Here is a 24498-nt window from a genome sequence, read left to right as displayed (position 1 = left end):
CCTGCCAGCTATCTGCAGACGTTCGCATTTTGGGAGCAGGGCTGTCGCAGGCGCCCGGCAGGGACACCCAGAGATACCTTTGACGTTTGAGGTGGCAAGACAAGCAAGCAGCCCCAGTCTCTGTGCCTCTGTGCGAGCAGTGCCATGGGCAGATGAGGCTGAGCAACAGCTTTCCAGGCTAGCTCTTTCTGCCTGCCAGCTATCTGCAGACGTTCGCATTTTGGGAGCAGGGCTGCCGGAGACACCCGACAAAGACACCCAAAGCTACATTGGACCTTTGAGGTGGCAAGACAAGCAAGCAGCCCCAGTCTCTGTGCCTCTGTGCAAGCAGTGCCATGGGCAGATGAGGCTGAGCAACAGCTTTCCAGGCTAGCTCTTTCTGCCTGCGAGCTATCTGCAGACGTTCGCATTTTGGGAGCAGGGCTGCCTCAGGCGCCCGGCACGGACACCCAGAGATACCTTTGACGTTTGAGGTGGCAAGACAAGCAAGCAGCCCCAGTCTCTGTGCCTCTGTGCGAGCAGTGCCATGGGCAGATGAGGCTGAGCAACAGCTTTCCAGGCTAGCTCTTTCTGCCTGCCAGCTATCTGCAGGCGTTCGCATTTTGGGAGCAGGGCTGCCGCAGGTGCCCGGCAAAGACACCCAGAGATACCTTTGATGTTTGAGGTGGCAAGACAAGCAAGCAGCCCCAGTCTCTGTGCCTCTGTGTGAGCAGTGCCATGGGCAGATGAGGCTGAGCAACAGCTTTCCAGGCTAGCTCTTTCTGCCTGCGAGCTATCTGCAGGCGTTCGCATTTTGGGAGCAGGGCTGCCTCAGGCGCCCGGCACGGACACCCAGAGATACCTTTGACGTTTGAGGTGGCAAGACAAGCAAGCAGCCCCAGTCTCTGTGCCTCTGTGCGAGCAGTGCCATGGGCAGATGAGGCTGAGCAACAGCTTTCCAGGCTAGCTCTTTCGGCCTGCGAGCTATCTGCAGACGTTCGCATTTTGGGAGCAGGGCTTCCGGAGACGCCTGCAAAGACTCCCAAAGCTTCGTTTGACGTTTGAGGTGGCAAGACAAGCAAGCAGCCCCAGTCTCTGTGCCTCTGTGCGAGCAGTGCCATGGGCAGATGAGGCTGAGCAACAGCTTTCCAGGCTAGCTCTTTCTGCCTGCCAGCTATCTGCAGACGTTCGCATTTTGGGAGCAGGGCTGCCGCAGGCGCTCGGCACGGACACCCAGAGATACCTTTGACGTTTGAGGTGGCAAGACAAGCAAGCAGCCCCAGTCTCTGTGCCTCTGTGCGAGCAGTGCCATGGGCAGATGAGGCTGAGCAACAGCTTTCCAGGCTAGCTCTTTCTGCCTGCCAGCTATCTGCAGACGTTCGCATTTTGGGAGCAGGGCTGCCGCAGGCGCCCGGCAGGGACACCCAGAGTTAAATTTGACGTTTGAGGTGGCAAGACAAGCAAGCAGCCCCAGTCTCTGTGCCTCTGTGCGAGCAGTGCCATGGGCAGATGAGGCTGAGCAACAGCTTTCCAGGCTAGCTCTTTCTGCCTGCGAGCTATCTGCAGACGTTCGCATTTTGGGAGCAGGGCTGCCGGAGACACCCGACAAAGACACCCAAAGCTACATTGGACCTTTGAGGTGGCAAGACAAGCAAGCAGCCCCAGTCTCTGTGCCTCTGTGCAAGCAGTGCCATGGGCAGATGAGGCTGAGCAACAGCTTTCCAGGCTAGCTCTTTCTGCCTGCCAGCTATCTGCAGACGTTCGCATTTTGGGAGCAGGGCTGCCGCAGGCGCTCGGCAGGGACACCCAGAGATACCTTTGACGTTTGAGGTGGCAAGACAAGCAAGCAGCCCCAGTCTCTGTGCCTCTGTGCGAGCAGTGCCATGGGCAGATGAGGCTGAGCAACAGCTTTCCAGGCTAGCTCTTTCTGCCTGCCAGCTATCTGCAGACGTTCGCATTTTGGGAGCAGGGCTGCCGCAGGTGCCCGGCAAAGACACCCAGAGATACCTTTGACGTTTGAGGTGGCAAGACAAGCAAGCAGCCCCAGTCTCTGTGCCTCTGTGTGAGCAGTGCCATGGGCAGATGAGGCTGAGCAACAGCTTTCCAGGCTAGCTCTTTCTGCCTGCGAGCTATCTGCAGACGTTCGCATTTTGGGAGCAGGGCTGCCGCAGGCGCCCGGCACGGACACCCAGAGATACCTTTGACATTTGAGGTGGCAAGAGAAGCAAGCAGCCCCAGTCTCTGTGCCTCTGTGCGAGCGGTGCCATGGGCAGATGAGGCTGAGCAACAGCTTTCCAGGCTAGCTCTTTCTGCCTGCCAGCTATCTGCAGACGTTCGCATTTTGGGAGCAGGGCTGCCGCAGGCGCCAGGCACGGACACCCAGAGATACGTTTGACGTTTGAGGTGGCAAGACAAGCAAGCAGCCCCAGTCTCTGTGCCTCTGTGCGAGCAGTGCCCTGGGCAGGTGAGGCTGAGCAACATCTTTCCAGGCTAGCTCTTTCTGCCTGCGAGCTATCTGCAGACGTTCGCATTTTGGGAGCAGGGCTTCCGGAGACGCCCGCAAAGACTCCCAAAGTTTCGTTTGACGTTTGAGGTGGCAAGACAAGCAAGCAGCCCCAGTCTCTGTGCCTCTGTGCGAGCAGTGCCATGGGCAGATGAGGCTGAGCAACAGCTTTCCAGGCTAGCTCTTTCTGCCTGCGAGCTATCTGCAGACGTTCGCATTTTGGGAGCAGGGCTGCCGCAGGCGCCCGCAAAGACTCCCAAAGCTTCGTTTGACGTTTGAGGTGGCAAGACAAGCAAGCAGCCCCAGTCTCTGTGCCTCTGTGCGAGCAGTGCCATGGGCAGATGAGGCTGAGCAACAGCTTTCCAGGCTAGCTCTTTCTGCCTGCCAGCTATCTGCAGACGTTCGCATTTTGGGAGCAGGGCTGCCGCAGGCGCTCGGCACGGACACCCAGAGATACCTTTGACGTTTGAGGTGGCAAGACAAGCAAGCAGCCCCAGTCTCTGTGCCTCTGTGCGAGCAGTGCCATGGGCAGATGAGGCTGAGCAACAGCTTTCCAGGCTAGCTCTTTCTGCCTGCGAGCTATCTGCAGACGTTCGCATTTTGGGAGCAGGGCTGCCGCAGGCGCCCGGCAGGGACACCCAGAGATACCTTTGACGTTTGAGGTGGCAAGACAAGCAAGCAGCCCCAGTCTCTGTGCCTCTGTGCGAGCAGTGCCATGGGCAGATGAGGCTGAGCAACAGCTTTCCAGGCTAGCTCTTTCTGCCTGCCAGCTATCTGCAGGCGTTCGCATTTTGGGAGCAGGGCTGCCGCAGGTGCCCGGCAAAGACACCCAGAGATACCTTTGACTTTTGAGGTGGCAAGACAAGCAAGCAGCCCCAGTCTCTGTGCCTCTGTGCAAGCAGTGCCATGGGCAGATGAGGCTGAGCAACAGCTTTCCAGGCTAGCTCTTTCTGCCTGCCAGCTATCTGCAGACGTTCGCATTTTGGGAGCAGGGCTGCCGCAGGCGCCCGGCACGGACACCCAGAGATACCTTTGACATTTGAGGTGGCAAGACAAGCAAGCAGCCCCAGTCTCTGTGCCTCTGTGCGAGCGGTGCCATGGGCAGATGAGGCTGAGCAACAGCTTTCCAGGCTAGCTCTTTCTGCCTGCGAGCTATCTGCCGATGTTCGCATTTTGGGAGCAGGGCTGCCGGAGGCGCCAGGCACGGACACCCAGAGATACGTTTGACGTTTGAGGTGGCAAGACAAGCAAGCAGCCCCAGTCTCTGTGCCTCTGTGCGAGCAGTGCCATGGGCAGATGAGGCTGAGCAACAGCTTTCCAGGCTAGCTCTTTCTGCCTGCCAGCTATCTGCAGACGTTCGCATTTTGGGAGCAGGGCTGCCGCAGGCGCCCGGCAGGGACACCCAGAGATAAATTTGACGTTTGAGGTGGCAAGACAAGCAAGCAGCCCCAGTCTCTGTGCCTCTGTGCGAGCAGTGCCATGGGCAGATGAGGCTGAGCAACAGCTTTCCAGGCTAGCTCTTTCTGCCTGCGAGCTATCTGCAGACGTTCGCATTTTGGGAGCAGGGCTGCCGGAGACACCCGACAAAGACACCCAAAGCTACATTGGACCTTTGAGGTGGCAAGACAAGCAAGCAGCCCCAGTCTCTGTGCCTCTGTGCAAGCAGTGCCATGGGCAGATGAGGCTGAGCAACAGCTTTCCAGGCTAGCTCTTTCTGCCTGCCAGCTATCTGCAGACGTTCGCATTTTGGGAGCAGGGCTGCCGCAGGCGCCCGGCAGGGACACCCAGAGATACCTTTGACGTTTGAGGTGGCAAGACAAGCAAGCAGCCCCAGTCTCTGTGCCTCTGTGCGAGCAGTGCCATGGGCAGATGAGGCTGAGCAACAGCTTTCCAGGCTAGCTCTTTCTGCCTGCCAGCTATCTGCAGACGTTCGCATTTTGGGAGCAGGGCTGCCGCAGGTGCCCGGCAAAGACACCCAGAGATACCTTTGACGTTTGAGGTGGCAAGACAAGCAAGCAGCCCCAGTCTCTGTGCCTCTGTGTGAGCAGTGCCATGGGCAGATGAGGCTGAGCAACAGCTTTCCAGGCTAGCTCTTTCTGCCTGCGAGCTATCTGCAGACGTTCGCATTTTGGGAGCAGGGCTGCCGCAGGCGCCCGGCACGGACACCCAGAGATACCTTTGACATTTGAGGTGGCAAGAGAAGCAAGCAGCCCCAGTCTCTGTGCCTCTGTGCGAGCGGTGCCATGGGCAGATGAGGCTGAGCAACAGCTTTCCAGGCTAGCTCTTTCTGCCTGCCAGCTATCTGCAGACGTTCGCATTTTGGGAGCAGGGCTGCCGCAGGCGCCAGGCACGGACACCCAGAGATACGTTTGACGTTTGAGGTGGCAAGACAAGCAAGCAGCCCCAGTCTCTGTGCCTCTGTGCGAGCAGTGCCCTGGGCAGGTGAGGCTGAGCAACATCTTTCCAGGCTAGCTCTTTCTGCCTGCGAGCTATCTGCAGACGTTCGCATTTTGGGAGCAGGGCTGCCGCAGGCGCCCGGCACAGACACCCAGAGATACCTTTGACATTTGAGGTGGCAAGAGAAGCAAGCAGCCCCAGTCTCTGTGCCTCTGTGCGAGCGGTGCCATGGGCAGATGAGGCTGAGCAACAGCTTTCCAGGCTAGCTCTTTCTGCCTGCCAGCTATCTGCAGACGTTCGCATTTTGGGAGCAGGGCTGCCGCAGGCGTCAGGCACGGACACCCAGAGATACCTTTGACGTTTGAGGTGGCAAGACAAGCAAGCAGCCCCAGTCTCTGTGCCTCTGTGCGAGCAGTGCCATGGGCAGATGAGGCTGAGCAACAGCTTTCCAGGCTAGCTCTTTCGGCCTGCGAGCTATCTGCAGACGTTCGCATTTTGGGAGCAGGGCTTCCGGAGACGCCCGCAAAGACTCCCAAAGTTTCGTTTGACGTTTGAGGTGGCAAGACAAGCAAGCAGCCCCAGTCTCTGTGCCTCTGTGCGAGCAGTGCCATGGGCAGATGAGGCTGAGCAACAGCTTTCCAGGCTAGCTCTTTCTGCCTGCCAGCTATCTGCAGACGTTCGCATTTTGGGAGCAGGGCTGCCGCAGGCGCCCGCAAAGACTCCCAAAGCTTCGTTTGACGTTTGAGGTGGCAAGACAAGCAAGCAGCCCCAGTCTCTGTGCCTCTGTGCGAGCAGTGCCATGGGCAGATGAGGCTGAGCAACAGCTTTCCAGGCTAGCTCTTTCTGCCTGCGAGCTATCTGCAGACGTTCGCATTTTGGGAGCAGGGCTGCCGCAGGCGCTCGGCACGGACACCCAGAGATACCTTTGACGTTTGAGGTGGCAAGACAAGCAAGCAGCCCCAGTCTCTGTGCCTCTGTGCGAGCAGTGCCATGGGCAGATGAGGCTGAGCAACAGCTTTCCAGGCTAGCTCTTTCTGCCTGCGAGCTATCTGCAGACGTTCGCATTTTGGGAGCAGGGCTGCCGCAGGCGCCCGGCAGGGACACCCAGAGATACCTTTGACGTTTGAGGTGGCAAGACAAGCAAGCAGCCCCAGTCTCTGTGCCTCTGTGCGAGCAGTGCCATGGGCAGATGAGGCTGAGCAACAGCTTTCCAGGCTAGCTCTTTCTGCCTGCCAGCTATCTGCAGGCGTTCGCATTTTGGGAGCAGGGCTGCCGCAGGTGCCCGGCAAAGACACCCAGAGATACCTTTGACTTTTGAGGTGGCAAGACAAGCAAGCAGCCCCAGTCTCTGTGCCTCTGTGCAAGCAGTGCCATGGGCAGATGAGGCTGAGCAACAGCTTTCCAGGCTAGCTCTTTCTGCCTGCCAGCTATCTGCAGACGTTCGCATTTTGGGAGCAGGGCTGCCGCAGGCGCCCGGCACGGACACCCAGAGATACCTTTGACATTTGAGGTGGCAAGACAAGCAAGCAGCCCCAGTCTCTGTGCCTCTGTGCGAGCGGTGCCATGGGCAGATGAGGCTGAGCAACAGCTTTCCAGGCTAGCTCTTTCTGCCTGCGAGCTATCTGCCGATGTTCGCATTTTGGGAGCAGGGCTGCCGGAGGCGCCAGGCACGGACACCCAGAGATACGTTTGACGTTTGAGGTGGCAAGACAAGCAAGCAGCCCCAGTCTCTGTGCCTCTGTGCGAGCAGTGCCATGGGCAGGTGAGGCTGAGCAACATCTTTCCAGGCTAGCTCTTTCTGCCTGCCAGCTATCTGCAGACGTTCGCATTTTGGGAGCAGGGCTGCCGCAGGCGCCCGGCACGGACACCCAGAGATACCTTTAACATTTGAGGTGGCAAGACAAGCAAGCAGCCCCAGTCTCTGTGCCTCTGTGCGAGCGGTGCCATGGGCAGATGAGGCTGAGCAACAGCTTTCCAGGCTAGCTCTTTCTGCCTGCGAGCTATCTGCAGACGTTCGCATTTTGGGAGCAGGGCTGCCGCAGGCGTCAGGCACGGGCACACAGAGATACCTTTGACGTTTGAGGTGGCAAGACAAGCAAGCAGCCCCAGTCTCTGTGCCTCTGTGCGAGCAGTGCCATGGGCAGATGAGGCTGAGCAACAGCTTTCCAGGCTAGCTCTTTCTGCCTGCGAGCTATCTGCAGGCGTTCGCATTTTGGGAGCAGGGCTGCCTCAGGCGCCCGGCACGGACACCCAGAGATACCTTTGACGTTTGAGGTGGCAAGACAAGCAAGCAGCCCCAGTCTCTGTGCCTCTGTGCGAGCAGTGCCATGGGCAGATGAGGCTGAGCAACAGCTTTCCAGGCTAGCTCTTTCGGCCTGTGAGCTATCTGCAGACGTTCGCATTTTGGGAGCAGGGCTTCCGGAGACGCCCGCAAAGACTCCCAAAGATTCCTTTGACGTTTGAGGTGGCAAGACAAGCAAGCAGCCCCAGTCTCTGTGCCTCTGTGCGAGCAGTGCCATGGGCAGATGAGGCTGAGCAACAGCTTTCCAGGCTAGCTCTTTCTGCCTGCGAGCTATCTGCAGACGTTCGCATTTTGGGAGCAGGGCTGCCTCAGGCGCCCGGCAAAGACACCCAGAGATACCTTTGACGTTTGAGGTGGCAAGACAAGCAAGCAGCCCCAGTCTCTGTGCCTCTGTGCGAGCAGTGCCATGGGCAGATGAGGCTGAGCAACAGCTTTCCAGGCTAGCTCTTTCTGCCTGCCAGCTATCTGCAGAAGTTCGCATTTTGGGAGCAGGGCTGCAGCAGGCGCTCGGCAGGGACACCCAGAGATACCTTTGACGTTTGAGGTGGCAAGACAAGCAAGCAGCCCCAGTCTCTGTGCCTCTGTGCGAGCAGTGCCATGGGCAGATGAGGCTGAGCAACAGCTTTCCAGGCTAGCTCTTTCTGCCTGCGAGCTATCTGCAGACGTTCGCATTTTGGGAGCAGGGCTGCCGGAGACACCCGACAAAGACACCCAAAGCTACATTAGACCTTTGAGGTGGCAAGACAAGCAAGCAGCCCCAGTCTCTGTGCCTCTGTGCAAGCAGTGCCATGGGCAGATGAGGCTGAGCAACAGCTTTCCAGGCTAGCTCTTTCTGCCTGCCAGCTATCTGCAGACGTTCGCATTTTGGGAGCAGGGCTGCCGGAGACGCCCGGCAAAGACACCCAAAGCTACTTTTTAAGTTTGAGGTGGCAAGACAAGCAAGCAGCCCCAGTCTCTGTGCCTCTGTGCGAGCAGTGCCATGGGCAGATGAGGCTGAGCAACAGCTTTCCAGGCTAGCTCTTTCTGCCTGCCAGCTATCTGCAGGCGTTCGCATTTTGGGAGCAGGGCTGCCGCAGGTGCCCGGCAAAGACACCCAGAGATACCTTTGACGTTTGAGGTGGCAAGACAAGCAAGCAGCCCCAGTCTCTGTGCCTCTGTGCGAGCAGTGCCATGGGCAGATGAGGCTGAGCAACAGCTTTCCAGGCTAGCTCTTTCTGCCTGCGAGCTATCTGCAGACGTTCGCATTTTGGGAGCAGGGCTGCCTCAGGCGCCCGGCAAAGACACCCAGAGATACCTTTGACGTTTGAGGTGGCAAGACAAGCAAGCAGCCCCAGTCTCTGTGGCTCTGTGCGAGCAGTGCCATGGGCAGATGAGGCTGAGCAACAGCTTTCCAGGCTAGCTCTTTCTGCCTGCGAGCTATCTGCAGACGTTCGCATTTTGGGAGCAGGGCTGCAGCAGGCGCTCGGCAGGGACACCCAGATATACCTTTGACGTTTTAGGTGGCAAGACAAGCAAGCAGCCCCAGTCTCTGTGCCTCTGTGCGAGCAGTGCCATGGGCAGATGAGGCTGAGCAACAGCTTTCCAGGCTAGCTCTTTCTGCCTGCGAGCTATCTGCAGACGTTCGCATTTTGGGAGCAGGGCTGCCGGAGACACCCGACAAAGACACCCAAAGTTACATTGGACCTTTGAGGTGGCAAGACAAGCAAGCAGCCCCAGTCTCTGTGCCTCTGTGCAAGCAGTGCCATGGGCAGATGAGGCTGAGCAACAGCTTTCCAGGCTAGCTCTTTCTGCCTGCCAGCTATCTGCAGACGTTCGCATTTTGGGAGCAGGGCTGCCGGAGACGCCCGGCAAAGACACCCAAATCTACTTTTTAAGTTTGAGGTGGCAAGACAAGCAAGCAGCCCCAGTCTCTGTGCCTCTGTGCGAGCAGTGCCATGGGCAGATGAGGCTGAGCAACAGCTTTCCAGGCTAGCTCTTTCTGCCTGCCAGCTATCTGCAGACGATCGCATTTTGGGAGCAGGGCTGCCTCAGGCGCCAGGCACGGACACCCAGAGATACGTTTGAAGTTTGAGGTGGCAAGACAAGCAAGCAGCCCCAGTCTCTGTGCCTCTGTGCGAGCAGTGCCATGGGCAGATGAGGCTGAGCAACAGCTTTCCAGGCTAGCTCTTTCTGCCTGCGAGCTATCTGCAGACGTTCGCATTTTGGGAGCAGGGCTGCCTCAGGCGCCCGTCAGGGACACCCAGAGATACCTTTGACGTTTGAGGTGGCAAGACAAGCAAGCAGCCCCAGTCTCTGTGCCTCTGTGCGAGCAGTGCCATGGGCAGATGAGGCTGAGCAACAGCTTTCCAGGCTAGCTCTTTCTGCCTGCAATCTATCTGCAGACGTTCGCATTTTGGGAGCAGGGCTGCCTCAGGCCCCCGGCACGGACACCCAGAGATACCTTTGACATTTGAGGTGGCAAGACAAGCAAGCAGCCCCAGTCTCTGTGCCTCTGTGCGAGCGGTGCCATGGGCAGATGAGGCTGAGCAACAGCTTTCCAGGCTAGCTCTTTCTGCCTGCGAGCTATCTGCAGACGTTCGCATTTTGGGAGCAGGGCTGCCGGAGGAGCCAGGCACGGACATCCAGAGATACATTTGACGTTTGAGGTGGCAAGACAAGCAAGCAGCCCCAGTCTCTGTGCCTCTGTGCGAGCAGTGCCATGGGCAGATGAGGCTGAGCAACAGCTTTCCAGGCTAGCTCTTTCTGCCTGCCAGCTATCTGCAGACGTTCGCATTTTGGGAGCAGGGCTGCCGCAGGCACCCGGCACGGACACCCAGAGATACCTTTGACGTTTGAGGTGGCAAGACAAGCAAGCAGCCCCAGTCTCTGTGCCTCTGTGCGAGCAGTGCCATGGGCAGATGAGGCTGAGAAACAGCTTTCCAGGCTAGCTCTTTCTGCCTGCGAGCTATCTGCAGACGTTCGCATTTTGGAAGCAGGGCTGCCGCAGGCGCTCGGCACGGACACCCAGAGATACCTTTGACGTTTGAGGTGGCAAGACAAGCAAGCAGCCCCAGTCTCTGTGCCTCTGTGCGAGCAGTGCCATGGGCAGATGAGGCTGAGCAACAGCTTTCCAGGCTAGCTCTTTCTGCCTGCCAGCTATCTGCAGGCGTTCGCATTTTGGGAGCAGGGCTGCCTCAGGCGCTCGGCACGGACACCCAGAGATACCTTTGACGTTTGAGGTGGCAAGACAATCAAGCAGTCCCAGTGTCTGTGGCTCTGTGCGAGCAGTGCCATGGGCAGATGAGGCTGAGCAACAGCTTTCCAGGCTAGCTCTTTCTGCCTGCCAGCTATCTGCAGACGTTCGCATTTTGGGAGCAGGGCTGCCGCAGGCACTCGGCACGGATACCCAGAGATACCTTTGACATTTGAGGTGGCAAGACAAGCAAGCAGCCCCAGTCTCTGTGCCTCTGTGCGAGCAGTGCCATGGGCAGATGAGGCTGAGCAACAGCTTTCCAGGCTAGCTCTTTCTGCCTGCGAGCTATCTGCAGACGTTCGCATTTTGGGAGCAGGGCTGCCGCAGGCGCCAGGCACGGACACCCAGAGATACGTTTGAAGTTTGAGGTGGCAAGACAAGCAAGCAGCCCCAGTCTCTGTGCCTCTGTGCGAGCAGTGCCATGGGCAGATGAGGCTGAGCAACAGCTTTCCAGGCTAGCTCTTTCTGCCTGCGAGCTATCTGCAGACGTTCGCATTTTGGGAGCAGGGCTGCCGCAAGGGCCCGGCAAAGACACCCAAAGCTTCGTTTTAAGTTTGAGGTGGCAAGACAAGCAAGCAGCCCCAGTCTCTGTGCCTCTGTGCGAGCAGTGCCATGGGCAGATGAGGCTGAGCAACAGCTTTCCAGGCTAGCTCTTTCTGCCTGCCAGCTATCTGCAGATGTTCGCATTTTGGGAGCAGGGCTGCCTCAGGCGCCCGGCACGGACACCCAGAGATACCTTTGAAGTTTGAGGTGGCAAGACAATCAAGCAGTCCCAGTGTCTGTGGCTCTGTGCGAGCAGTGCCATGGGCAGATGAGGCTGAGCAACAGCTTTCCAGGCTAGCTCTTTCTGCCTGCCAGCTATCTGCAGACCTTCGCATTTTGGGAGCAGGGCTGCCTCAGGCGCCCGGCACGGACACCCAGAGATACCTTTGACGTTTGAGGTGGCAAGACAAGCAAGCAGCCCCAGTCTCTGTGCCTCTGTGCGAGCAGTGCCATGGGCAGATGAGGCTGAGCAACAGCTTTCCAGGCTAGCTCTTTCTGCCTGCGAGCTATCTGAAGACGTTCGCATTTTGGGAGCAGGGCTGCCTCAGGCGCCCGGCACGGACACCCAGAGATACCTTTGAAGTTTGAGGTGGCAAGACAATCAAGCAGTCCCAGTGTCTGTGGCTCTGTGCGAGCAGTGCCATGGGCAGATGAGGCTGAGCAACAGCTTTCCAGGCTAGCTCTTTCTGCCTGCCAGCTATCTGCAGACGTTCGCATTTTGGGAGCAGGGCTGCCGGAGACACCCGGCAAAGACACCCAAAGCTACTTTTTAAGTTTGAGGTGGCAAGACAAGCAAGCAGCCCCAGTCTCTGTGCCTCTGTGCGAGCAGTGCCATGGGCAGATAAGGCTGAGCAACAGCTTTCCAGGCTAGCTCTTTCTGCCTGCGAGCTATCTGCAGACGTTCGCATTTAGGGAGCAGGGCTTCCGGAGACGCCCGGCAAAGACACCCAAAGATACTTTTTAAATTTGAGGTGGCAAGACAAGCAAGCAGCCCCAGTCTCTGTGCCTCTGTGCGAGCAGTGCCATGGGCAGAGGAGGCTGAGCAACAGCTTTCCAGGCTAGCTCTTTCTGCCTGCGAGCTATCTGCAGACGTTCGCATTTTGGGAGCAGGGCTGCCGCAGGCGCTCGGCACGGACACCCAGAGATACCTTTGACGTTTGAGGTGGCAAGACAAGCAAGCAGCCCCAGTCTCTGTGCCTCTGTGCGAGCAGTGCCATGGGCAGATGAGGCTGAGCAACAGCTTTCCAGGCTAGCTCTTTCTGCCTGCCAGCTATCTGCAGACGTTCGCATTTTGGGAGCAGGGCTGCCTCAGGCGCTCGGCACGGACACCCAGAGATACCTTTGACGTTTGAGGTGGCGAGACAAGCAAGCAGCCCCCGTCTCTGTGCCTCCGTGCGAGCAGTGCCATGGGCAGATGAGGCTGAGCAACAGCTTTCCAGGCTAGCTCTTTCTGCCTGCGAGCTATCTGCAGACGTTCGCATTTTGGGAGCAGGGCTGCCGGAGACACCCGACAAAGACACCCAAACCTACATTGGAACTTTGAGGTGGCAAGACAAGCAAGCAGCCCCAGTCTCTGTGCCTCTGTGCAAGCAGTGCCATGGGCAGATGAGGCTGAGCAACAGCTTTCCAGGCTAGCTCTTTCTGCCTGCCAGCTATCTGCAGACGTTCGCATTTTGGGAGCAGGGCTGCCGCAGGCGCCCGACAAAGACACCCAAAGCTACGTTTGAAATTTGAGGTGGCAAGACAAGCAAGCAGCCCCAGTCTCTGTGCCTCTGTGCGAGCAGTGCCATGGGCAGATGAGGCTGAGCAACAGCTTTCCAGGCTAGCTCTTTCTGCCTGCGAGCTATCTGCAGACGTTCGCATTTTGGGAGCAGGGCTGCCTCAGGCGCCCGGCACGGACAACCAGAGATACCTTTGACGTTTGAGGTGGCAAGACAAGCAAGCAGCCCCAGTCTCTGTGCCTCTGTGCGAGCAGTGCCATGGGCAGATGAGGCTGAGCAACAGCTTTCCAGGCTAGCTCTTTCTGCCTGCGAGCTATCTGCAGACGTTCGCATTTTGGGAGCAGGGCTGCCTCAGGCGCCCGGCACGGACACCCAGAGATACCTTTGACGTTTGAGGTGGCAAGACAATCAAGCAGTCCCAGTGTCTGTGGCTCTGTGCGAGCAGTGCCATGGGCAGATGAGGCTGAGCAACAGCTTTCCAGGCTAGCTCTTTCTGCCTGCCAGCTATCTGCAGACGTTCCCATTTTGGGAGCAGGGCTGCCGGAGACACCCGGCAAAGACACCCAAAGCTACTTTTTAAATTTGAGGTGGCAAGACAAGCAAGCAGCCCCAGTCTCTGTGCCTCTGTGCGAGCAGTGCCATGGGCAGATGAGGCTGAGCCACAGCTTTCCAGGCTAGCTCTTTCTGCCTGCGAGCTATCTGCAGACGTTCGCATTTTGGGAGCAGGGCTTCCGGAGACGCCCGGCAAAGACACCCAAAGATACTTTTTAAATTTGAGGTGGCAAGACAAGCAAGCAGCCCCAGTCTCTGTGCCTCTGTGCGAGCAGTGCCATGGGCAGATGAGGCTGAGCAACAGCTTTCCAGGCTAGCTCTTTCTGCCTGCGAGCTCTCTGCAGACATTCGCATTTTGGGAGCAGGGCTGCCGGAGACGCCCGGCAAAGACACCCAAATATTCGTTTGACGTTTGAGGTGGCAAGACAAGCAAGCAGCCCCAGTCTCTGTGCCTCTGTGCGAGCAGTGCCATGGGCAGATGAGGCTGAGCAACAGCTTTCCAGGCTAGCTCTTTCTGCCTGCGAGCTATCTGCAGACGTTCGCATCTTGGGAGCAGGGCTGCCGCAGGCGCCCGGCACGGACACCCAAACCTACATTGGAACTTTGAGGTGGCAAGACAAGCAAGCAGCCCCAGTCTCTGTGCCTCTGTGCGAGCAGTGCCATGGGCAGATGAGGCTGAGCAACAGCTTTCCAGGCTAGCTCTTTCTGCCTGCCAGCTATCTGCAGACGTTCGCATTTTGGGAGCAGGGCTGCCTCAGGCGCCCGACAAAGACACCCAAAGTTACGTTTGAAATTTGAGGTGGCAAGACAAGCAAGCAGCCCCAGTCTCTGTGCCTCTGTGCGAGCAGTGCCATGGGCAGATGAGGCTGAGCAACAGCTTTCCAGGCTAGCTCTTTCTGCCTGCCAGCTATCTGCAGACGTTCGCATTTTGGGAGTAGGGCTGCCGCAGGCGCCCGGCACGGACACCCAGATATACCTTTGACGTTTGAGGTGGCAAGACAAGCAAGCAGCCCCAGTCTCTGTGCCTCTGTGCGAGCAGTGCCATGGGCAGATGAGGCTGAGCAACAGCTTTCCAGGCTAGCTCTTTCTGCCTGCGAGCTATCTGCAGACGTTCGCATTTTGGGAGCAGGGCTGCCGCAGGCGCCCGGCAAAGACACCCAAAGCTTCGTTTGACGTTTGAGGTGGCAAGACAAGCAAGCAGCCCCAGTCTCTGTGCCTCTGTGCGAGCAGTGCCATGGGCAGATGAGGCTGAGCAACAGCTTTCCAGGCTAGCTCTTTCTGCCTGCCAGCTATCTGCAGACGTTCGCATTTTGGGAGCAGGGCTGCCGCAGGCGCCCGGCAAAGACACCAAAAGCTACATTGGAACTTTGAGGTGGCAAGACAAGCAAGCAGCCCCAGTCTCTGTGCCTCTGTGCGAGCAGTGCCATGGGCAGATGAGGCTGAGCAACAGCTTTCCAGGCTAGCTCTTTCTGCCTGCCAGCTATCTGCAGACGTTCGCATTTTGGGAGCAGGGCTGCCGCAGGCGCCCGACAAAGACACCCAAAGCTACGTTTGAAATTTGAGGTGGCAAGACAAGCAAGCAGCCCCAGTCTCTGTGCCTCTGTGCGAGCAGTGCCATGGGCAGATGAGGCTGAGCAACAGCTTTCCAGGCTAGCTCTTTCTGCCTGCGAGCTATCTGCAGACGTTTGCATTTTGGGAGCAGGGCTGCCTCAGGCGCCCGGCACTTACACCCAGAGATACGTTTGAAGTTTGAGGTGGCAAGACAAGCAAGCAGCCCCAGTCTCTGTGCCTCTGTGCGAGCAGTGCCATGGGCAGATGAGGCTGAGCAACAGCTTTCCAGGCTAGCTCTTTCTGCCTGCGAGCTATCTGCAGACGTTCGCATTTTGGGAGCAGGGCTGCCGCAGGCGCCCGGCAAAGACACCCAAAGCTACGTTGGAAGTTTGAGGTGGCAAGACAAGCAAGCAGCCCCAGTCTCTGTGCCTCTGTGCGAGCAGTGCCATGGGCAGATGAGGCTGAGCAACAGCTTTCCAGGCTAGCTCTTTCTGCCTGCCATCTATCTGCAGACGTTCGCATTTTGCGAGCAGGGCTGCCTCAGGCTCCCGGCACGGACACCCAGAGATACCTTTGACGTTTGAGGTGGCAAGACAAGCAAGCAGCCCCAGTCTCTGTGCCTCTGTGCGAGCAGTGCCATGGGCAGATGAGGCTGAGCAACAGCTTTCCAGGCTAGCTCTTTCTGTCTGCCAGCTATCTGCAGACGTTCGCATTTTGGGAGCAGGGCTGCCGCAGGCGCTCGGCACGGACACCCAGAGATACCTTTGACGTTTGAGGTGGCAAGACAAGCAAGCAGCCCCAGTCTCTGTGCCTCTCTGCGAGCAGTGCCATGGGCAGATGAGGCTGAGCAACAGCTTTCCAGGCTAGCTCTTTCTGCCTGCGAGCTATCTGCAGACGTTCGCATTTTGGGAGCAGGGCTGCCGCAGGCGCCCGGCAAAGACACCCAAAGCTTCGTTTGACGTTTGAGGTGGCAAGACAAGCAAGCAGCCCCAGTCTCTGTGCCTCTGTGCGAGCAGTGCCATGGGCAGATGAGGCTGAGAAACAGCTTTCCAGGCTAGCTCTTTCTGCCTGCAATCTATCTGCAGACGTTCGCATTTTGGGAGCAGGGCTGCCTCAGGCGCCCGGCACAGACACCCAGAGACACCTTTGACATTTGAGGTGGCAAGACAAGCAAGCAGCCCCAGTCTCTGTGCCTCTGTGCGAGCGGTGCCATGGGCAGATGAGGCTGAGCAACAGCTTTCCAGGCTAGCTCTTTCTGCCTGCGAGCTATCTGCAGACGTTCGCATTTTGGGAGCAGGGCTGCCGCAGGCGCCAGGCACGGACACCCAGAGATACGTTTGAAGTTTGAGGTGGCAAGACAAGCAAGCAGCCCCAGTCTCTGTGCCTCTGTGCGAGCAGTGCCATGGGCAGATGAGGCTGAGCAACAGCTTTCCAGGCTAGCTCTTTCTGCCTGCCAGCTATCTGCAGACGTTCGCATTTTGGGAGCAGGGCTTCCGGAGACACCCGGCACGGACACCCAGAGATACGTTTGAAGTTTGAGGTGGCAAGACAAGCAAGCAGCCCCAGTCTCTGTGCCTCTGTGCGAGCAGTGCCATGGGCAGATGAGGCTGAGCAACAGCTTTCCAGGCTAGCTCTTTCTGCCTGCCAGCTATCTGCAGACGTTCGCATTTTGGGAGCAGGGCTGCCGCAGGCGCCCGGCAAAGACACCCAAAGCTACGTTTGAAATTTGAGGTGGCAAGACAAGCAAGCAGCCCCAGTCTCTGTGCCTCTGGGCAAGCAGTGCCATGGGCAGATGAGGCTGAGCAACAGCTTTCCAGGCTAGCTCTTTCTGCCTGCGAGCTATCTGCAGAAGTTCGCATCTTGGGAGCAGGACTGCCGGAGACACCCGACAAAGACACCCAAAGCTACATTGCAACTTTGAGGTGGCAAGACAAGCAAGCAGCCCCAGTCTCTGTGCCTCTGTGCGAGCAGTGCCATGGGCAGATGAGGCTGAGCAACAGCTTTCCAGGCTAGCTCTTTCTGCCTGCAATCTATCTGCAGACGTTCGCATTTTGGGAGCAGGGCTGCCTCAGGCGCCCGGCACGGACACCCAGAGATACCTTTGACATTTGAGGTGGCAAGACAAGCAAGCAGCCCCAGTCTCTGTGCCTCTGTGCGAGTAGTGCCATGGGCAGATGAGGCTGAGCAACAGCTTTCCAGGCTAGCTCTTTCTGCCTGCCAGCTATCTGCAGACGTTCGCATTTTGGGAGCAGGGCTGCCTCAGGTGCCCGGCACGGACTCCCAGAGATACCTTTGACGTTTGAGGTGGCAAGACAAGCAAGCAGCCCCAGTCTCTGTGCCTCTGTGCGAGCAGTGCCATGGGCAGATGAGGCTGAGCAACAGCTTTCCAGGCTAGCTCTTTCTGCCTGCCAGCTATCTGCAGACGTTCGCATTTTGGGAGCAGGGCTTCCGGAGACACCCGGCACGGACACCCAGAGATACGTTTGAAGTTTGAGGTGGCAAGACAAGCAAGCAGCCCCAGTCTCTGTGCCTCTGTGCGAGCAGTGCCATGGGCAGATGAGGCTGAGCAACAGCTTTCCAGGCTAGCTCTTTCTGCCTGCCAGCTATCTGCAGACGTTCGCATTTTGGGAGCAGGGCTGCCGCAGGCGCCCGGCAAAGACACCCAGAGATACCTTTGACGTTTGAGGTGGCAAGACAAGCAAGCAGCCCCAGTCTCTGTGCCTCTGGGCAAGCAGTGCCATGGGCAGATGAGGCTGAGCAACAGCTTTCCAGGCTAGCTCTTTCTGCCTGCCAGCTATCTGCAGACGTTCGCATTTTGGGAGCAGGGCTTCCGGAGACGCCCGCAAAGACACCCAAAGCTACGTTTTAACTTTGAGGTGGCAAGACAAGCAAGCAGCCCCAGTCTCTGTGCCTCTGTGCGAGCAGTGCCATGTGCAGATGAGGCTGAGCAACAGCTTTCCAGGCTAGCTCTTTCTGTCTGCCAGCTATCTGCAGACGTTCGCATTTTGGGAGCAGGGCTGCCTCAGGCGCCCGGCACGGACACCCAGAGATACCTTTGACGTTTGAGGTGGCAAGACAAGCAAGCAGCCCCAGTCTCTGTGGCTCTGTGCGAGCAGTGCCATGGGCAGATGAGGCTGAGCAACAGCTTTCCAGGCTAGCTCTTTCTGCCTGCCAGCTATCTGCAGACGTTCGCATTTTGGGAGCAGGGCTGCCTCAGGCGCCCGACAAAGACACCCAAAGCTACGTTTGAAATTTGAGGTGGCAAGACAAGCAAGCAGCCCCAGTCTCTGTGCCTCTGTGCGAGCAGTGCCATGGGCAGATGAGGCTGAGCAACAGCTTTCCAGGCTAGCTCTTTCTGCCTGCGAGCTATCTGCAGACGTTCGCATTTTGGGAGCAGGGCTGCCGCAGGCGCCCGGCAAAGACACCCAAAGCTTCGTTTGACGTTTGAGGTGGCAAGACAAGCAAGCAGCCCCAGTCTCTGTGCCTCTGTGCGAGCAGTGCCATGGGCAGATGAGGCTGAGAAACAGCTTTCCAGGCTAGCTCTTTCTGCCTGCAATCTATCTGCAGACGTTCGCATTTTGGGAGCAGGGCTGCCTCAGGCGCCCGGCACGGACACCCAGAGACACCTTTGACATTTGAGGTGGCAAGACAAGCAAGCAGCCCCAGTCTCTGTGCCTCTGTGCGAGCGGTGCCATGGGCAGATGAGGCTGAGCAACAGCTTTCCAGGCTAGCTCTTTCTGCCTGCGAGCTATCTGCAGACGTTCGCATTTTGGGAGCAGGGCTGCCGGAGGCGCCAGGCACGGACACCCAGAGATACGTTTGAAGTTTGAGGTGGCAAGACAAGCAAGCAGCCCCAGTCTCTGTGCCTCTGTGCGAGCAGTGCCATGGGCAGATGAGGCTGAGCAACAGCTTTCCAGGCTAGCTCTTTCTGCCTGCGAGCTATCTGCAGACGTTCGCATTTTGGGAGCAGGGCTTCCGGAGACACCCGGCAAAGACACACAAAGCTACGTTTGAAATTTGAGGTGGCAAGACAAGCAAGCAGCCCCAGTCTCTGTGCCTCTGTGCAAGCAGTGCCATGGGCAGATGAGGCTGAGCAACAGCTTTCCAGGCTAGCTCTTTCTGCCTGCCAGCTATCTGCAGACGTTCGCATTTTGGGAGCAGGGCTGCCTCAGGCGCCCGGCACGGACACCCAGAGATACCTTTGACGTTTGAGGTGGCAAGACAAGCAAGCAGCCCCAGTCTCTGTGGCTCTGTGCGAGCAGTGCCATGGGCAGATGAGGCTGAGCAACAGCTTTCCAGGCTAGCTCTTTCTGCCTGCCAGCTATCTGCAGACGTTCGCATTTTGGGAGCAGGGCTGCCTCAGGCGCCCGACAAAGACACCCAAAGCTACGTTTGAAATTTGAGGTGGCAAGACAAGCAAGCAGCCCCAGTCTCTGTGCCTCTGTGCGAGCAGTGCCATGGGCAGATGAGGCTGAGCAACAGCTTTCCAGGCTAGCTCTTTCTGCCTGCGAGCTATCTGCAGACGTTCGCATTTTGGGAGCAGGGCTGCCGCAGGCGCCCGGCAAAGACACCCAAAGCTTCGTTTGACGTTTGAGGTGGCAAGACAAGCAAGCAGCCCCAGTCTCTGTGCCTCTGTGCGAGCAGTGCCATGGGCAGATGAGGCTGAGAAACAGCTTTCCAGGCTAGCTCTTTCTGCCTGCAATCTATCTGCAGACGTTCGCATTTTGGGAGCAGGGCTGCCTCAGGCGCCCGGCACGGACACCCAGAGACACCTTTGACATTTGAGGTGGCAAGACAAGCAAGCAGCCCCAGTCTCTGTGCCTCTGTGCGAGCGGTGCCATGGGCAGATGAGGCTGAGCAACAGCTTTCCAGGCTAGCTCTTTCTGCCTGCGAGCTATCTGCAGACGTTCGCATTTTGGGAGCAGGGCTGCCGGAGGCGCCAGGCACGGACACCCAGAGATACGTTTGAAGTTTGAGGTGGCAAGACAAGCAAGCAGCCCCAGTCTCTGTGCCTCTGTGTGAGCAGTGCCATGGGCAGATGAGGCTGAGCAACAGCTTTCCAGGCTAGCTCTTTCTGCCTGCGAGCTATCTGCAGACGTTCGCATTTTGGGAGCAGGGCTTCCGGAGACACCCGGCAAAGACACACAAAGCTACGTTTGAAATTTGAGGTGGCAAGACAAGCAAGCAGCCCCAGTCTCTGTGCCTCTGTGCAAGCAGTGCCATGGGCAGATGAGGCTGAGCAACAGCTTTCCAGGCTAGCTCTTTCTGCCTGCCAGCTATCTGCAGACGTTCGCATTTTGGGAGCAGGGCTGCCGCAGGCGCCCGGCACGGACACCCAGATATACGTTTGAAGTTTGAGGTGGCAAGACAAGCAAGCAGCCCCAGTCTCTGTGCCTCTGTGCGAGCAGTGCCATGGGCAGATGAGGCTGAGCAACAGCTTTCCAGGCTAGCTCTTTCTGCCTGCCAGCTATCTGCAGACGTTCGCATTTTGGGAGCAGGGCTGCCGCAGGCGCCCGGCAAAGACACCCAAAGCTACGTTTGAAATTTGAGGTGGCAAGACAAGCAAGCAGCCCCAGTCTCTGTGCCTCTGGGCAAGCAGTGCCATGGGCAGATGAGGCTGAGCAACAGCTTTCCAGGCTAGCTCTTTCTGCCTGCGAGCTATCTGCAGAAGTTCGCATCTTGGGAGCAGGGCTGCCGCAGGCGCCTGGCACGGACACCCAGAGATACCTTTGACGTTTGAGGTGGCAAGACAAGCAAGCAGCCCCAGTCTCTGTGCCTCTGTGCGAGCAGTGCCATGGGCAGATGAGGCTGAGCAACAGCTTTCCAGGCTAGCTCTTTCTGCCTGCAATCTATCTGCAGACGTTCGCATTTTGGGAGCAGGGCTGCCTCAGGCGCCCGGCACGGACACCCAGAGATACCTTTGACATTTGAGGTGGCAAGACAAGCAAGCAGCCCCAGTCTCTGTGCCTCTGTGCGAGTAGTGCCATGGGCAGATGAGGCTGAGCAACAGCTTTCCAGGCTAGCTCTTTCTGCCTGCCAGCTATCTGCAGACGTTCGCATTTTGGGAGCAGGGCTGCCTCAGGCGCCCGGCACGGACTCCCAGAGATACCTTTGACGTTTGAGGTGGCAAGACAAGCAAGCAGCCCCAGTCTCTGTGCCTCTGTGCGAGCAGTGCCATGGGCAGATGAGGCTGAGCAACAGCTTTCCAGGCTAGCTCTTTCTGCCTGCGAGCTATCTGCAGACGTTTGCATTTTGGGAGCAGGGCTGCCGGAGACGCCCGGCAAAGACACCCAATGCTACGTTTGACGTTTGAGGTGGCAAGACAAGCAAGCAGCCCCAGTCTCTGTGCCTCTGTGCGAGCAGTGCCATGGGCAGATGAGGCTGAGCAACAGCTTTCCAGGCTAGCTCTTTCTGCCTGCGAGCTATCTGCAGACGTTCGCATTTTGGGAGCAGGGCTGCCTCAGGCGCCCGGCACGGACACCCAGAGATACCTTTGACGTTTGAGGTGGCAAGACAAGCAAGCAGCCCCAGTCTCTGTGCCTCTGTGCGAGCAGTGCCATGGGCAGATGAGGCTGAGCAACAGCTTTCCAGGCTAGCTCTTTCTGCCTGCCAGCTATCTGCAGACGTTTGTATTTTGGGAGCAGGGCTGCCGCAGGCGCCCGGCAAAGACACCCAAAGCTACGTTGGAAGTTTGAGGTGGCAAGACAAGCAAGCAGCCCCAGTCTCTGTGCCTCTGTGCGAGCAGTGTCATGGGCAGATGAGGCTGAGCAACAGCTTTCCAGGCTAGCTCTTTCTGCCTGCGAGCTATCTGCAGACGTTCGCATTTTGGGAGCAGGGCTGCCTCAGGCGCCCGGCAAAGACACCCAGAGATACCTTTGACGTTTGAGGTGGCAAGACAAGCAAGCAGCCCCAGTCTCTGTGCCTCTGTGCGAGCAGTGCCATGGGCAGATGAGGCTGAGCAACAGCTTTCCAGGCTAGCTCTTTCTGCCTGCCAGCTATCTGCAGACGTTCGCATTTTGGGAGCAGGGCTTCCGGAGACGCCCGCAAAGACACCCAAAGCTACGTTTTAACTTTGAGGTGGCAAGACAAGCAAGCAGCCCCAGTCTCTGTGCCTCTGTGCGAGCAGTGCCATGTGCAGATGAGGCTGAGCAACAGCTTTCCAGGCTAGCTCTTTCTGTCTGCCAGCTATCTGCAGACGTTCGCATTTTGGGAGCAGGGCTGCCTCAGGCGCCCGGCACGGACACCCAGAGATACCTTTGACGTTTGAGGTGGCAAGACAAGCAAGCAGCCCCAGTCTCTGTGCCTCTGTGCGAGCAGTGCCATGGGCAGATGAGGCTGAGCAACAGCTTTCCAGGCTAGCTCTTTCTGCCTGCCAGCTATCTGCAGACGTTCGCATTTTGGGAGCAGGGCTGCCTCAGGCGCCCGACAAAGACACCCAAAGCTACGTTTGAAATTTGAGGTGGCAAGACAAGCAAGCAGCCCCAGTCTCTGTGCCTCTGTGCGAGCGGTGCCATGGGCAGATGAGGCTGAGCAACAGCTTTCCAGGCTAGCTCTTTCTGCCTGCCAGCTATCTGCAGACGTTCGCATTTTGGGAGCAGGGCTGCCTCAGGCGCCCGGCACGGACACCCAGAGATACCTTTGAAGTTTGAGGTGGCAAGACAAGCAAGCAGCCCCAGTCTCTGTGCCTCTGTGCGAGCAGTGCCATGGGCAGATGAGGCTGAGCAACAGCTTTCCAGGCTAGCTCTTTCTGCCTGCGAGCTATCTGCAGACGTTCGCATTTTGGGAGCAGGGCTGCCGCAGGCGCCCGGCAAAGACACCCAAAGCTACGTTGGAAGTTTGAGGTGGCAAGACAAGCAAGCAGCCCCAGTCTCTGTGCCTCTGTGCGAGCAGTGCCATGGGCAGATGAGGCTGAGCAACAGCTTTCCAGGCTAGCTCTTTCTGCCTGCGAGCTATCTGCAGACGTTCGCATTTTGGGAGCAGGGCTGCCTCAGGCGCCCGGCACGGACACCCAGAGATACCTTTGACGTTTGAGGTGGCAAGACAATCAAGCAGTCCCAGTGTCTGTGGCTCTGTGCGAGCAGTGCCATGGGCAGATGAGGCTGAGCAACAGCTTTCCAGGCTAGCTCTTTCTGCCTGCCAGCTATCTGCAGACGTTTGTATTTTGGGAGCAGGGCTGCCGCAGGCGCCCGGCAAAGACACCCAAAGCTACGTTGGAAGTCTGAGGTGGCAAGACAAGCAAGCAGCCCCAGTCTCTGTGCCTCTGTGCGAGCAGTGTCATGGGCAGATGAGGCTGAGCAACAGCTTTCCAGGCTAGCTCTTTCTGCCTGCGAGCTATCTGCAGACGTTCGCATTTTGGGAGCAGGGCTGCCTCAGGCGCCCGGCAAAGACACCCAGAGATACCTTTGACGTTTGAGGTGGCAAGACAAGCAAGCAGCCCCAGTCTCTGTGCCTCTGTGCGAGCAGTGCCATGGGCAGATGAGGCTGAGCAACAGCTTTCCAGGCTAGCTCTTTCTGCCTGCCAGCTATCTGCAGACGTTCGCATTTTGGGAGCAGGGCTGCCTCAGGCGCCCGGCACGGACACCCAGAGATACCTTTGACGTTTGAGGTGGCAAGACAAGCAAGCAGCCCCAGTCTCTGTGCCTCTGTGCGAGCAGTGCCATGGGCAGATGAGGCTGAGCAACAGCTTTCCAGGCTAGCTCTTTCTGCCTGCCAGCTATCTGCAGACGTTCGCATTTTGGGAGCAGGGCTGCCTCAGGCGCCCGACAAAGACACCCAAAGCTACGTTTGAAATTTGAGGTGGCAAGACAAGCAAGCAGCCCCAGTCTCTGTGCCTCTGTGCGAGCAGTGCCATGGGCAGATGAGGCTGAGCAACAGCTTTCCAGGCTAGCTCTTTCTGCCTGCGAGCTATCTGCAGACGTTCGCATTTTGGGAGCAGGGCTGCCTCAGGCGCCCGGCACGGACACCCAGAGATACCTTTGAAGTTTGAGGTGGCAAGACAAGCAAGCAGCCCCAGTCTCTGTGCCTCTGTGCGAGCAGTGCCATGGGCAGATGAGGCTGAGCAACAGCTTTCCAGGCTAGCTCTTTCTGCCTGCGAGCTATCTGCAGACGTTCGCATTTTGGGAGCAGGGCTGCCGCAGGCGCCCGGCAAAGACACCCAAAGCTACGTTGGAAGTTTGAGGTGGCAAGACAAGCAAGCAGCCCCAGTCTCTGTGCCTCTGTGCGAGCAGTGCCATGGGCAGATGAGGCTGAGCAACAGCTTTCCAGGCTAGCTCTTTCTGCCTGCGAGCTATCTGCAGACGTTCGCATTTTGGGAGCAGGGCTGCCTCAGGCGCCCGGCACGGACACCCAGAGATACCTTTGACGTTTGAGGTGGCAAGACAATCAAGCAGTCCCAGTGTCTGTGGCTCTGTGCGAGCAGTGCCATGGGCAGATGAGGCTGAGCAACAGCTTTCCAGGCTAGCTCTTTCTGCCTGCCAGCTATCTGCAGACGTTCGCATTTTGGGAGCAGGGCTGCCGGAGGCGCCCGGCAAAGACACCCAATGCTACGTTTGACGTTTGAGGTGGCAAGACAAGCAAGCAGCCCCAGTCTCTGTGCCTCTGTGCGAGCAGTGCCATGGGCAGATGAGGCTGAGCAACAGCTTTCCAGGCTAGCTCTTTCTGCCTGCGAGCTATCTGCAGACGTTCGCATTTTGGGAGCAGGGCTGCCTCAGGCGCCCGG

Source organism: Opisthocomus hoazin, unplaced genomic scaffold, assembly GCF_030867145.1.
Source record: "Opisthocomus hoazin isolate bOpiHoa1 unplaced genomic scaffold, bOpiHoa1.hap1 HAP1_SCAFFOLD_42, whole genome shotgun sequence".
Classification (NCBI taxonomy): domain Eukaryota; kingdom Metazoa; phylum Chordata; class Aves; order Opisthocomiformes; family Opisthocomidae; genus Opisthocomus; species Opisthocomus hoazin.
Note: the sequence above shows the minus strand (reverse complement) of the source record.